The following is a 12834-nucleotide window of genomic DNA, read 5'->3' as shown; positions in this document are numbered from 1 at the left end:
TAAACTGTGGAAAAGTAACTGTATACAGTGATGATTACTTCTGTGAACAATGTTCCAGGGAAGAACTTATTTACTTTTGTGGAGGCAAATTTTAATGGAGCTGCCACATGATGATAAGCAATGTCATATGAGAGCTGTATTTATTCTTTCCAAGGAGATAATTCTATTTCCATTTTCCATTATAGAAAACAAGGCCCAGAGAAGTAAACAATTCCCTCCATCTAGGTTGTGGTTGCCTTAGGAGCAGGGAATATGCCTTGATCTTGTCTGCATATCCAGTGCCTTCAGGACATAGAAATCATTCACATCCATCAGTGGATCAGTGGGTATCGCACAACTGCTGAGTGGCATTGTCAGGATTCAATCCCAAGTTCATCTGACTTCAAATCCCATGCTATTCTACTGCCTTGGCATCCTTCTCATCAAAGTTAGGGATTCTCCCTTTTTTCTTGGGTAAAATGATCCTAGGTGATCATTGTTCATGTTCATCATTTGAGCCATCAGTAGCAGAGTTTTTTGTGTTTCAGATGGGGAGTCATGCATCAGAAAATGATTACAAGAATGCCAAAGTGACCTTTCTGGGGCATATAGCAGGGAAGGATGGGCAGAATGGCAGGGATGGTACAAGGGTGTTATGAGTAAGATGCAAGCCTTGGGTGCAAATTATAAGCAGGCTTGAAAAAACTCAATAATCCTGATAAATAATATTTTGATTCAATATTTTAAGAATCAAAATTCATGCCAAAACATTAGTGATGAATAAAATATCTAAATTTTAAATATAGCCAGGGTCTGACCCTTTTTGACCTGGGGTCATCTCATGTTCATGAGTTGTTCATCCATGTTCATCTCACTTGCTTCACCCTTACTGCCATCCTGTGGGAGGGAGAAGGAAGAGGAGAAAGAAGCAGCAAAATAAGGTCAGGCATACTATGAACAGAGAAAAGAACCTGTCTTTCTCCCATCTCCCAGGCCTCCTAGGAACTGGGATGGGGGAGAAGCAAAAAGAGATAATATTCTAGAGAAGCAACTGTAATCCCTTGAAAAAGTGCTAAAGCACAAAACGTACCCAGTAAGCTCCCGAATCCATGGTTTCACGTGAAAAAATCAGGAGTCAGGAGACTATGCCCTAGTCTGGACTTTAGCACCGACTCACTGTGATTTGGGGCTGGCACTTTGTCCATCTCTGGGCCTCCATTCACTCATTAATAAAGTGGGAGTTTAGTGGACAGGTGTTCTCTGAGGTCCCTTCCAGCTCAGACATTCTAGAAGGCTGTCGACTAGCAGTTTCTTGGGAGGATACTCTGTCTCTTGTTCTCTGTAAAAGTGCAGCATGACAAAGAAAGATTTCTAATAGGTCAGCATGAACATCTGCTATCTATTGACCTTCCTTAACTCTTTCCTCTTTTGGTTGGTGGTCAGTGGGTCATGAGGAGAGGTCAGCAGTCCTTACCACTGGTTCCCAAATGTTAGGTCGCAATGAGGGTTGATTGAAGTATTGAGTTTCTGTGATCCTAGAACATCAGAGCTGATAATATAATGTTTCCAGGTACCTCATGACTGGGTTTATGTTTAAGATAGTGGAGACCACGTAAGGATCCACACTTATGAAAAATTGTTTCAAGGCAGTGTGCAGAGAAGTTTTCCCCATCTGGTTTCCAGTTCTGTCTCTGCCCCTCAGAGATGCATTGGTCAGGGCACAGCCAAGATGCAGAGCACACAATTTACTTTGGCTAACAGAATTTGCAAATGATTGTTAAGAAGGAATAAAGTTGATTACTAGGTGACTGAAAGGGTGAAAAAGGGTAAGAAGTGAACTCTAAGATACCATAGAGGAACAACTGCCGGATGCATCTACAGTCCCTACCTCTGAGGGGGATGAAGATTCTATCCCCTTTAATCACCTTTATTTAGGTGATTAAATCATTGAACCATAACAGAGGACCCCTTAGAGCGAAAACAGGCTTCTGAGAAAACTTCCTGGCTGGTATGTTTTGGCAGGCACACAGTAGAGCTCGCAGTGGTAGAAAAACAGCAAAGTGGATTCAGCTATGGGAATAGGAAGAAATGGCTTCTGCCAAGGGAACATGAGCTCTAGGGGACTCATAGCAGCCAGGAAATGATGTAAGCTGTGGACAGGAAGTGATGCAAATAGCAGACAGGAAGTGGTGCTAGGGGAAAAGAAGCAGCAAGTCCCTCAGCCTTTCAGAGACTTGTGGGAATCAGGGTGGCAGAGCAGGCGTGTGCTTTGCAAAGCCCCCGTCTCAGCATCACAGAGGATTGAAGAGGGAGTTGGAGCTGAGAGTCAATAAACTTCACAGTTGGCACACTCTCTCTTTGATCTCAGGCAGATCACCTGACATTTTGGTACATCTTCTTGCTTATCTGTAGAATAGGAATAATAACAGAATCCTCTTCATGGTGTTGCTAAAATGATTAAATTAGATAATACCTGAAAAGTGCTTATTGCAGTCCCTGTGACCAAATATATGCTCAATAAAATTTATTGGGTGTCATTATACAAAGGAAGACAATGAGGACAAACACGTCTGCTCTGCTCCAAGCACTAGGCTGGGATTTTTCATGCATTTTGTAACTTAATTTTCAGTGATTGAGACTGAGTGCCATTTTCCTGTTGCCACCTGAGGAGGTTTGAGGAGTTCACTGAAGTCACGCTGGTAGAAGGATTTTGTCAAGCAGGACCTCAGGTAGAGGAGTGTTCCACTCCAAAGACCATTCGGTTCCCATGGCAACATGCTGCATCCCCCACAACAGTAGACAGGAGGCAATTCTAATTCTTATTTCACCTCTCTCTTATGAAAAGTGAGGTTTTACTCCTAAACCCCAGATCAGTCACCTGTAAAGTGAGGATAAATCACTTGTGTGGAACACCGGATCAAACTTTATAAAAAATAGCAATATTGATCTTCAGAAATACCAGGTCCAGCAAGGTAAAATTTCTCGCTTATAGCATAGACTCCTGTAGGGTAAATTATGCTGTAACACAACATATGTGTCTCTACAAATGACAGGGCCATGCAAAACCACAGGACTTAGGGAAAAAGTGGGGGGCACAAAACTCAAAAACTTCATCAATGACACATGCTCACAAAGAGAGACAACTAATAAAAATGATACAGAGTGGTGTACACATTAAATGATGAAGACACATATGCATACCACAGTGAACCTGGCATTTTCCCTTGGAGAAGATTTGGAGTTTGCTGGTTGCCCGTGGGTGCTAGAGGGGACAGCTGGTGAGCTCTAGTGAAGTGGAGGAAAGAGGGTGATCAGCAAACAGAGAGCAGATATGCATACCAGTTGTGGCTGGGTGTGGTCATCATACATTCTGCCTTCCGCAGTAGCCAGGAGTGGTGTGAGGTCTGTGAGTTGTGCATATTTCTACAGAGCTCGGTCAGCTGGATGTAGTTTCCTGCAGATGCAATTATGCATACACAAACAGATTCACATGGTGCTCCAAGTCTTCCCTAACGGATTAGTCCTGCTGGAACAAATTCACATGTCAAAACAAGTGTTTTGAAACTGGCCGTTTTAGAATCCAAGCACTTAACCAGAACAGTAAGATGGAAGGGACCTGGGTCAGCACCCATGTGGGTGAGGGCGTCTCCTGAGTGGGCAAGCAGCGCCCTGTGAAAGCAGTGTGCTGGGTTAATGAAAACCCAGTGTGCGTTAGTAAGTGATAGAGCAGGACAAGAGCTGCGATAAGACAAGTGTTTCATCTGTGCTGTCCTGTTGGGTCCCTCTCTTATCTCATTTCATGGTAGCTTATTGATTCCCCACAGTGCTGCTGTGAGGCATGGCTTTGCAGAAGAAATCATAGTGCATAGGTTTTAAATCACTTGCCTCAAGTCCAGACAGGCTGGGATTTGACTCCGTCATATCCATGTCGCTCCTGTTTCTGAAGATGAAGAGCTTCTCTGGTGGCTCAGAGCTAAAGGACCCACCTACAATGCAGGAGACACACATTCTATCTCTGGGTCAGGAAGATCCCCTGCAGAAGGAAATATCAACCCACTTCAGTATTCTTGCCTGGGAAATCCCATGGACAGAGGAGCCTGGTGGGCAATAGTCCGTGGGGTTGCAAAAGAGTCGGACATACTAAACAATAACAATGACTCTGAAGATGGTTCAGAAGACACTGGACAATCACGTTTTATAGAAGAGATAGAGGTGTACAGAAAAAATCTACTTACATGTGCTCAGGTGGTTAAAAATAATAACAATTATCACATGTAAAAGCATCTTGGAAAAGTTAGAACCTTCTTCACAAACAATGTGATGGTTTTATTTTAGAAAGGGTTATTATAACACTTTATATTTTGTTCTACAATGCTGTCTTATACAGCATCTTAGTTAAATTTCATAACAATTTGGTGAAAATCAAGCAGACACTCTATTCCCATTTCACAGATAAGGATCTGTGTGGGCAAGATTATGCTAATTTATTCAAAACAACAAGTAGAATCTCTTCTGTGCCAGGTAGAGCCAGAACTATCCCCAGAGGTGACGCTGGTGTACTCTGATGACAGACCCCAAGAAATGTCACTTGGAAGAGCATGGATATTATTGTCTCCATTAATCCTGAGTCCAGGATTTAAGGCATGGAATCCTGGTCCAAGAACAATTTCTATTAAATGATGCTGCTTCCAGTATCATCTGGTGAGAGAACCTGTATCCTTTCTGGTTTGTTGAGTATAGTTCAGTTCAGTTCAGTCGCTCAGTCGTGTCCAACTCATTGCGACCCCATGGACTGCAGCACGCCGGGTTTCCCTGGCTATCCCTGACTCCTGGAGCTTATTCAAACTCATGTCCATCGAGTTGGTGATGCCATTCAACCATCTCATCCTCTGTCATCCCCTTCTCCTCCCACCTTCAATCTTTCCCAGCTCAGTGTGTGCTGTGTGCTTAGTCGCTCAGTCGTGTTTGACTCTTGCGACCCCATAGACTTTAACCTGCCAGGCTCCTGTGTCCATGGGATTCTCCAGGCAAGAATACTGGAGTGGGTTGCCATTTCCTTCTCCAAATAAGCTTATACTAAATGCTAAGCCAGGCCAACAGCCAAGGTACATGCTCAATCGTGTCCGACTCTTTGCATCCCTTTGGACTGTAGCCCTCCAGGCTTCTCTGTCCATGGGATTTTTCAGGCAAGAATACTGGAGTGGATTGCCGTTTCCTCCTTGAAGGGATTCTCTCGACCCAAGGATCAAACCTGCGTCTCCTGCATTTCCTGAATTGCAGGTGGATTCTTTGCCCACTGCTCAGTCTTCTCTAAATGACTAACCAAGCCAGACTGTCTTGGGCAGAATGACATCATTTGGACTTAGACGCAGCATGGTCTGTATCTAGATATCAATACTTTGGACTAGAATAAAAAGCAATGTGATTTGAACTCTGCATTGTTCAGCAGAAGCTCTCCATGTCCTCCACACCCACCATCCCAGATGTATCCCTTCTTCTATGTAGGTGCAAAGCTTCCTTCTTTACCTTGTGCTGTCCTTGTTCTTGGACCACCCACCTGTCTCCCTCACTAGCTCAGAGCTTCCAGGGAACAGAAATCAATCTGCTGTGTTCATCTCAGGATCACAGGCTCCAACCTGAGGCTTAAAAACAAAAGGCACCCAATGTCAGCTCCATGAGGACAAGGACCTTGTCCCAGAGGCCTGTCATGTCTTGGTCTGTCCCTGGCATCCCAGAGGCACACATAGACATTAGTTGACTAACTGTATGATTGGCTTCATTAAATCAAATAATTAAATAAAAAATACATCTGTACAAAATTCTGTCATCGATCCAAGAACTTTTTAATGACAAAGGGAGATGTGCAGAGTATAATGTTGAGTGAAAAAAAAAATCAGGCTTAAATATGCAGATTCGATATGACTCCCTTTATGTTAAAGAAATGACCTCTGTTTTACAATGGCTATTCCTGGTTTTTGAGATTTTGGGTGACTTTTTATTCTCAGCATTATATCTTTAGGTCATTTTCTCTGCAAAGAATCTAAAATAAATTTGCCTTACTTTGAAAATCAAAATCATTTTAAGACCAAATAATTTCAGGTAATGCTTTTACATGCTGAGTCATTTCAGTTGTGTCTGACGCTTTGCAACCCCATGAACAGTAACCTGCCAGGCTCCTCTGTCCATGGGATCATCCAGGCAAGAATACTGGAGTGGGTTGTCATGCCCTCCTCCCAGGGATCTTCCAAACCAGGGATTGAAGTCACATCTCTTACATCTCCTCCCTTGCAGGTGGGTTCTTTACCATGGAATGCTTTAGATGGTATGTTTATCCATTTGGATGCTTTTAGAGCCAGGATCTCCAGTGTTCTTGCCTGGAGAATCCCAGGGACAGGGGAGCCTGGTGGGCTGCCATCTATGGGGTCGTACAGAGTCGGACACAACTGAAGCGACTTAGCAGCAGCAGCAGCAGGGCCAAGATTGGGGTCTTCCTTTGTGGCTCAGCAATAAAGAATTTGCCTGCAATGCAGGAGACACAGGAGACTCGTGTGACTTCTGATAAGGGAAAATAGAACAAAATTGTTTTCTTTTCTTGCCTTTAAGAAGTCCAAACTATTTTTCAGTTTAGTGAATTGGAATTCTCACAATTAACTGGTGGTCACCACAGTGGACTCTGCCTGAGACGGGGCATCTTTATTTCTGGGTTTCTATGACAGAGGCTGGGTATGCTTTTTGATTTGGCTCCATCCCTTCATTCTTTCTGGGGTTATTTCTCCACTGATCTCCAGTAGCATATTGGGCACCTACTGACCTGGGGAGTTTCTCTTTCAGTATCCTATCGTTTTGCCTTTTCATACTGTTCATGGGGTTCTCAAGGCAAGAACACTGAAGTGATTTGCCATTCCCTTCTCCAGTGGACCACATTCTGTCAGATCTCTCCACCATGACCCGCCCATCTTGGGTTGACCCACCGGCATGGCTTAGTTTCATTGAGTTAGACAAGGCTGTGGTCCTAGTGTGATTAGATTGACTAGTTTTCTGTGAGTATGGTTTCAGTGTGTGTGTGTGTCTGCCCTCTGACGCCCTTTTACAACACCTACCATCTTACTTGGGTTTCTCTTACCTTGGACGTGGGGTATCTCTTCACGGCTGCTCCAGCAAAGCACAGCCAATGCTCCTTACCTTGGACGAGGGGTATCTCCTCACCGCCGCCCTTCCTGACCTTCAACGTGGGATAGCTCCTCTAGGTGCCCATGCAGCCATGGCGTGGGGTTGGTCCTCCTGGCCACCACCCCTGGCCTCAGGCGTGGGGTTGCTCCTCCCGGCTGCTGCCCCTGGCCTCAGGCATGGGGATGTGAGGTAGCTACTGGAGATCAGTGGAGAAATAACCCCAGAAAGAATGAAGGGATGGAGCCAAAGCAAAAACAATACCCAGCTGTGGATGTGACTGGTGATAGAAGCAAGGTCCGATGCTGTAAAGAGCAATATTGCATAGGAACCTGGAATGTCAGGTCCACGAATCAAGGCAAATTGGAAGTGGTCAAACAGGAGATGGCAAGAGTGAATGTCGACATTCTAGGAATCAGCGAACTGAAATGGACTGGAATGGGTGAATTTAACTCAGATGACCATTATATCTACTATTGTGGGCAGGAATCCCTCAGAAGAAATGGAGTGGCCATCATGGTCAACAAAAGAGTCTGAAATGCAGTACTTGGATGCAGTCTCACAAACGACAGAATGATCTCTGTTCATTTCCAAGGCAAACCATTCAATATCACAGTAATCCGAGTCTATGCCCCAACCAGTAACATTGAAGAAGCTGAAGGTAAACGGTTCTATGAAGACCTACAAGACCTTTTAGAACTAACACCCAAAAAAGATGTCCTTTTCATTATAGGGGACTGGAACACAAAAGTAGGAAGTCAAGAAACACCTGGAGTAACAGGCAAATTTGGCCTTGGAATATGGAATGAAGCGGGGCAAAGACTAATAGAGTTTTGCCAAGAAAACACACTGGTCATAACAAACACTCTCTTCCAACAACACAAGAGAAGACTCTATACATGGACATCACCAGATGGTCAACACCGAAATCAGATTGATTATATTCTTTGCAGCCAAAGATGGAGAAACTCTACACAGTCAGCAAAAACAAGACCAGGAGCTGACTGTGGCTCAGACCATGAACTCCTTATTTCCAAATTCAGACTTAAATTGAAGAAAGTAGGGAAAATCACTAGACCATTCATGTATGATGTAAATCAAATCCCTTATGATTATACAGTGGAAGTGAGAAATAGATTTAAGGGCCTAGATCTGATAGACAGAGTGCCTGATGAACTATGGAATGAGGTTCATGACATTGTATAGGAGACAGGGATCAAGACCATCCCCATGGAAAAGAAATGCAAAAAAGCAAAATGGCTGTGTGGCGAGGCCTTACAAATAGCTGTGAAAAGAAGAGAAGCAAAAAGCAAAGGAGAAAAGGAAAGATATAAACATCTGAATGCAGAGTTCCAAAGAATAGCAAGAAGAGATAAGAAAGCCTTCTTCAGTGATCAATGCAAAGAAATAGAGAAAAACAACAGAATGAAGACTAGAGATCTCTTCAAGAAAATCAGAGATACCAAGGGAACATTTCATGCAAAGATGGGCTCGATAAAGGACAGAAATAGTATGGACCTAACAGAAGCAGAAGATATTAAGAAGAGGTGGCAAGAATACACAGAAGAACTGTACAAAAAAGATCTTTACGACCCAGATAATCACGATGGTGTGATCACTCACCTAGAGCCAGACATCCTGGAATGTGAAGTCAAGTAGGCCTTAGAAAGCATCACTACGAACAAAGCTAGTGGAGGTGATAGAATTCCAGTTGAGCTATTCAAATCCTGGAAGATGATGCCATGAAAGTGCTGCATTCAATATGCCAGCAAATTTGGAAAACTCAGCAGTGGCCACAGGACTGGAAAAGGTCAGTTTTCATTCCAGTTCCAAAGAAAGGCAATGCCAAAGAATGCTCAAACTACCACACAGTTGCACTCATCTCACACGCTAGTAAAGTAATGCTCAAAATTCTCCAAGCCAGGCTTCAGCAATATGTGAACCATGAACTTCCTGATGTTCAAGCTGGTTTTAGGAAAGGCAGAGGAACCAGAGATCAAATTGCCAACATCCACTGGATCATGGAAAAAGCAAGAGAGTTCCAGAAAAACATCTATTTCTGCTTTATTGACTATGCCAAAGCCTTTGACTGTGTGGATCACAATAAACTGTGGAAAATTCTGAAAGAGATGGGAATACCAGACCACCTGATCTGCCTCTTGAGAAATTTGTATGCAGATCAGGAAGCAACAGTTAGAACTGGACATGGAACAACAGACTGGCTCCAAATAGGAAAAGGAGTATGTCAAGGCTGTATATTGTCACCCTGCTTATTTAACTTATATGCAGAGTATGTCATGAGAAACACTGGACTGGAAGAAACACAAGCTGGAATCAAGATTGCTGGGAGAAATATCAATCACCTCAGATATGCAGATGACACCACCCTTATGGCAGAAAGTGAAGAGGAACTAAAAAGCCTCTTGATGAAAGTGAAGGTGGAGAGTGAAAAAGTTGGCTTAAAGCTCAACATTCAGAAAACGAAGATCATGGCATCTGGTCCCATTACTTCATGGCAAATAGATGGGGAAACAGTGGAAACAGTGTCAGACTTTATTTTGGCGGGCTCCAAAGTCACTGCAGATGGTGACTGCAGCCATGAAATTAAAAGACGCTTACTCCTTGGAAGGAAAGTTATGACCAACCTAGATAGCATATTCAAAAGCAGAGACATTACTTTCAACAAAGGTTCGTCTAGTCAAGGCTATGGTTTTTCCAGTGGTCATGTATGGATGTGAGAGTTGGACTGTGAAGAAGGCTGAGTGCCGAATAATTGATGCTTTTGAACTGTGGTGTTGGAGAAGACTCTTGAGAGTCCCTTGGACTGCAAGGAGATCCAGCCAGTCCATTCTGAAGGAGATCAGCCCTGGGATTTCTTTGGAAGGAATGATGCTGAAGCTGAAACTGCAGTACTTTGGCCACCTCATGTGATGAGTTGACTCATTGGAAAAGACTCTGATGCTGGGAGGGATTGGGGGCAAGAGGAGAAGGGGAGGACAGAGGATGAGATGGCTGGATGGCATCACTGACTCTATGGACATGAGTCTGAGTGAACTCCGGAAGTTGGTGATGGACAGGGAGGCCTGGCGTGCTGAAATTCATGGGGTGGCATACTGATCTGATCTGATCTGATCTGATGACAGAGGCAAGAAAGAATTTAGGAACACCAGAGCCTTCCAGCCTTGTTTCATTTTGCTTTGTTTATTCTAATTGTGTGGGTTTGTTTCAATGCCTGGCGGTGGTGCAACATTAAAATACATCAGCATTGACTAAACTGACAATGATTCTCAGTATTTTTTTTTAAGTCTCTGAGTAGTCTATGGAAAAATTGTTGAAAACCTTAGTCTCATACCTTTATTTTTATTTCATCACAAAATATACCTCTTTGAAAAGAAAAAGAAAATTACTGTCATAAATATGTCTTTTTCACAATAAGACGATCATTCTATATTTTTTTTTTTAAAAAAGAGGTCAGCATAATATCCTAATATTCAGATTTGGCATAGGCCGAATCTGGCCCACAGCATGTTTCTATTTGGCTTGTGAGTTAAGAATGTCTTTCACATTTTTAAATGATTGAAAACAAATCGAAAGCCAAATAATGTTTCATGACATGTGGGAAATCTATGAAATTCAAATTTCAGGGTTCATAAAATATAGTTTTATTAGACTGGAACCACACCCATCCGTCTGCCTATTGTCCTTTGTGGCTCTTTCTCAACAAAGCAGAGTCAGGTGGTTATGATAGAGATCACACGGCCCACAGGCCTGGAATGTCAGCCCCCTCTCCCTCTACAGAAACCATTTGCTGACTCGGACTCTGGTGTCTGACCTATGTCAGTGGTGAAAGGAAACTTGGAATGACTTCAGCCTCTGTAAAGGGGCTTTTTTTTAAAAAAGGGATTTTTAAAAAGACTCAGAGATTTTTTGAAAATTTTATTTTAATTTTTTGAAGTTATATACTTTAACTCACACAAGAATTTTTTGTTTTATTTAATTGAAGTATAGTTTATTTACAATGTTGTGTTAGTTTCAGGTGTAGAGAGTAAAAGTGATTCAAATATAAATTCGTTCTCAGATTCTTTTCCCTTACAGGTTATTACAAAATATTGAGTATAGTTCCCTGTGCCATACAGTAGGACTTTGTTGATTATCTATTTTATACATAGTAGTGTGTATAAATTAATCCCAGTCTTCTAATTTATCACCCTACTGACCTCTGCCCCATTACCCCCTTTGGTAACCATAAGTTTGTTTCCTATGTCTTTTAGTCTATGTCTATTTTGTAAATAAATTCATTTATATCGTTTGGTTTTAGATTACATATCTAAGTGATATCATATATTTGTCTTTCTCTGTCTGAAAAAGAGATTCTGAATTTTGAGTCGGCACAAATTGGGAAAACATATAGAGCCTCACAGAGACTTGGTTCAGACCTTCCTCCTCTCTCACCTGAATGGTTCCAGAAGCTTCTCACCTTGACCTCCACACTGCGCATCCACCACCTAACCCACCCCTCCCCACTGCCCTCCACAACTTCGCCACACTCATCTTCCCAAAGGGAAAATGTGATCACACAATTCTCCTGTTTGAAGCCCTCCCAAGACTCCCAATACTCCTTGGCAGATCTTCACTCTGCCTTGAGGAGCCCTGGATTTTCCTGGAGGAACACAGAAGGTACAGAGATGGTGTAGGAAGGTCTGTTGTATGGGCGGATATTTGGTTCCTCCTCTCTGGGTTCTCACCTCAGCCAGGAAAGCTCTACTTTTGCTGTATTTATATACTATATTTTATTTGAAGAAATAAATCTGATTTTTTAAAATAGCTTGTGAACCCCTATTGGATAAAGTTGAAGCTTTTGGCAATGGTCCTCTGTGATGTGCTGTGCTAGTTGGATGATGCTCACCAAACATGTTGTGTGCTCCTTTCTGTTTCCTGGTCTTCCTTGCAGAGAACGGGGTTAGGTGACAAGTTCTTGCCAATGACCTGTAAGTAGAATTGACTCCAGTCATTCCTGGGCTGACATACCTAAAGGCCATCTCTCTCCCATCTCTTTTCCTCTCCCTTGGTGACCTGGCAGGCCACTGGTTCAGGATGCTATAGCTAAAAGATGTCCAATCAACCTGAGTACATGAATGCCCACATGGAAGATTATCCTTCACTCTGACCTATATTTAGACATGTATATTAAATAAAAAGCAAACTTTTATAGTGGAGAGCCTCTAGAATATTGAGTTGTATTTATTAGTAGGGAATAACATCTCTAGCCTGACAAATGCATCTGGCTTTGTATATACATCATTTGCAGTTGGTTGGTTGATGTATTGGTTGCTTAACTGATTGATTCACTCATTCATTCAACAACAGATACACAGGAGTAGACTAATATGTATTATGTCAAGTGCTAGGGATATAAATATACATCAGCTACAGCTCAAGTTTTGTGACCCAAGCCCTAGTGCTCTATAGACCCCAAACTTCAATCATTCTGAACCATTTGTATATGCTTGAACTTACGAAGGAGATTCAACCAGTCCATTCTGAAGATCAGCCTTGGGATTTCTTTGGAAGGAATGATGCTAAAGCTGAAACTCTAGTACTTTGGCCACCTCATGCGAAGAGTTGACTCATTGGAAAAGACTCTGATGCTGGGAGGGATTGGGGGCAGGAGGAGAAGGGGATGACAGA

The 12834-nt window shown here is 42.7% G+C and overlaps 2 long non-coding RNA genes across 6 annotated transcripts in view; both read right to left on the bottom strand.

Annotated features, from left to right (window-relative positions):
• Positions 1–2488: 2488 nt before the first annotated feature.
• On the bottom strand, positions 2489–3501 carry LOC123328620. The gene is made up of 2 exons (XR_006543579.2): positions 3319–3501; positions 2489–2857 (listed from the first exon to the last, which is right to left on the bottom strand). It is a non-coding gene; the product is annotated as an uncharacterized LOC123328620 (long non-coding RNA).
• Positions 3502–3860: 359 nt separating this feature from the next.
• The window catches only part of LOC102400625, a 57897-nt gene continuing 48923 nt past the window's right edge, over positions 3861–12834 (bottom strand). The window contains exons 4-6 of one of the 5 annotated variants that reach the window (XR_006543574.2): positions 12053–12132; positions 5537–5621; positions 3861–3965 (exon numbers count right to left, since the gene is read on the bottom strand). This is a non-coding gene — a long non-coding RNA (uncharacterized LOC102400625). Of the gene's footprint in view, positions 4013–5536; positions 5622–11193; positions 12133–12834 lie in introns of those variants that run through there. The other 4 variants (XR_006639826.1, XR_006543577.2, XR_006543578.2 and 1 more) reach the window with 4 other exon arrangements.

This window comes from Bubalus bubalis, chromosome 12, assembly GCF_019923935.1.
Source record: "Bubalus bubalis isolate 160015118507 breed Murrah chromosome 12, NDDB_SH_1, whole genome shotgun sequence".
Classification (NCBI taxonomy): domain Eukaryota; kingdom Metazoa; phylum Chordata; class Mammalia; order Artiodactyla; family Bovidae; genus Bubalus; species Bubalus bubalis.
Note: the sequence above shows the minus strand (reverse complement) of the source record. Positions and strands in the feature narration are given on the sequence as shown.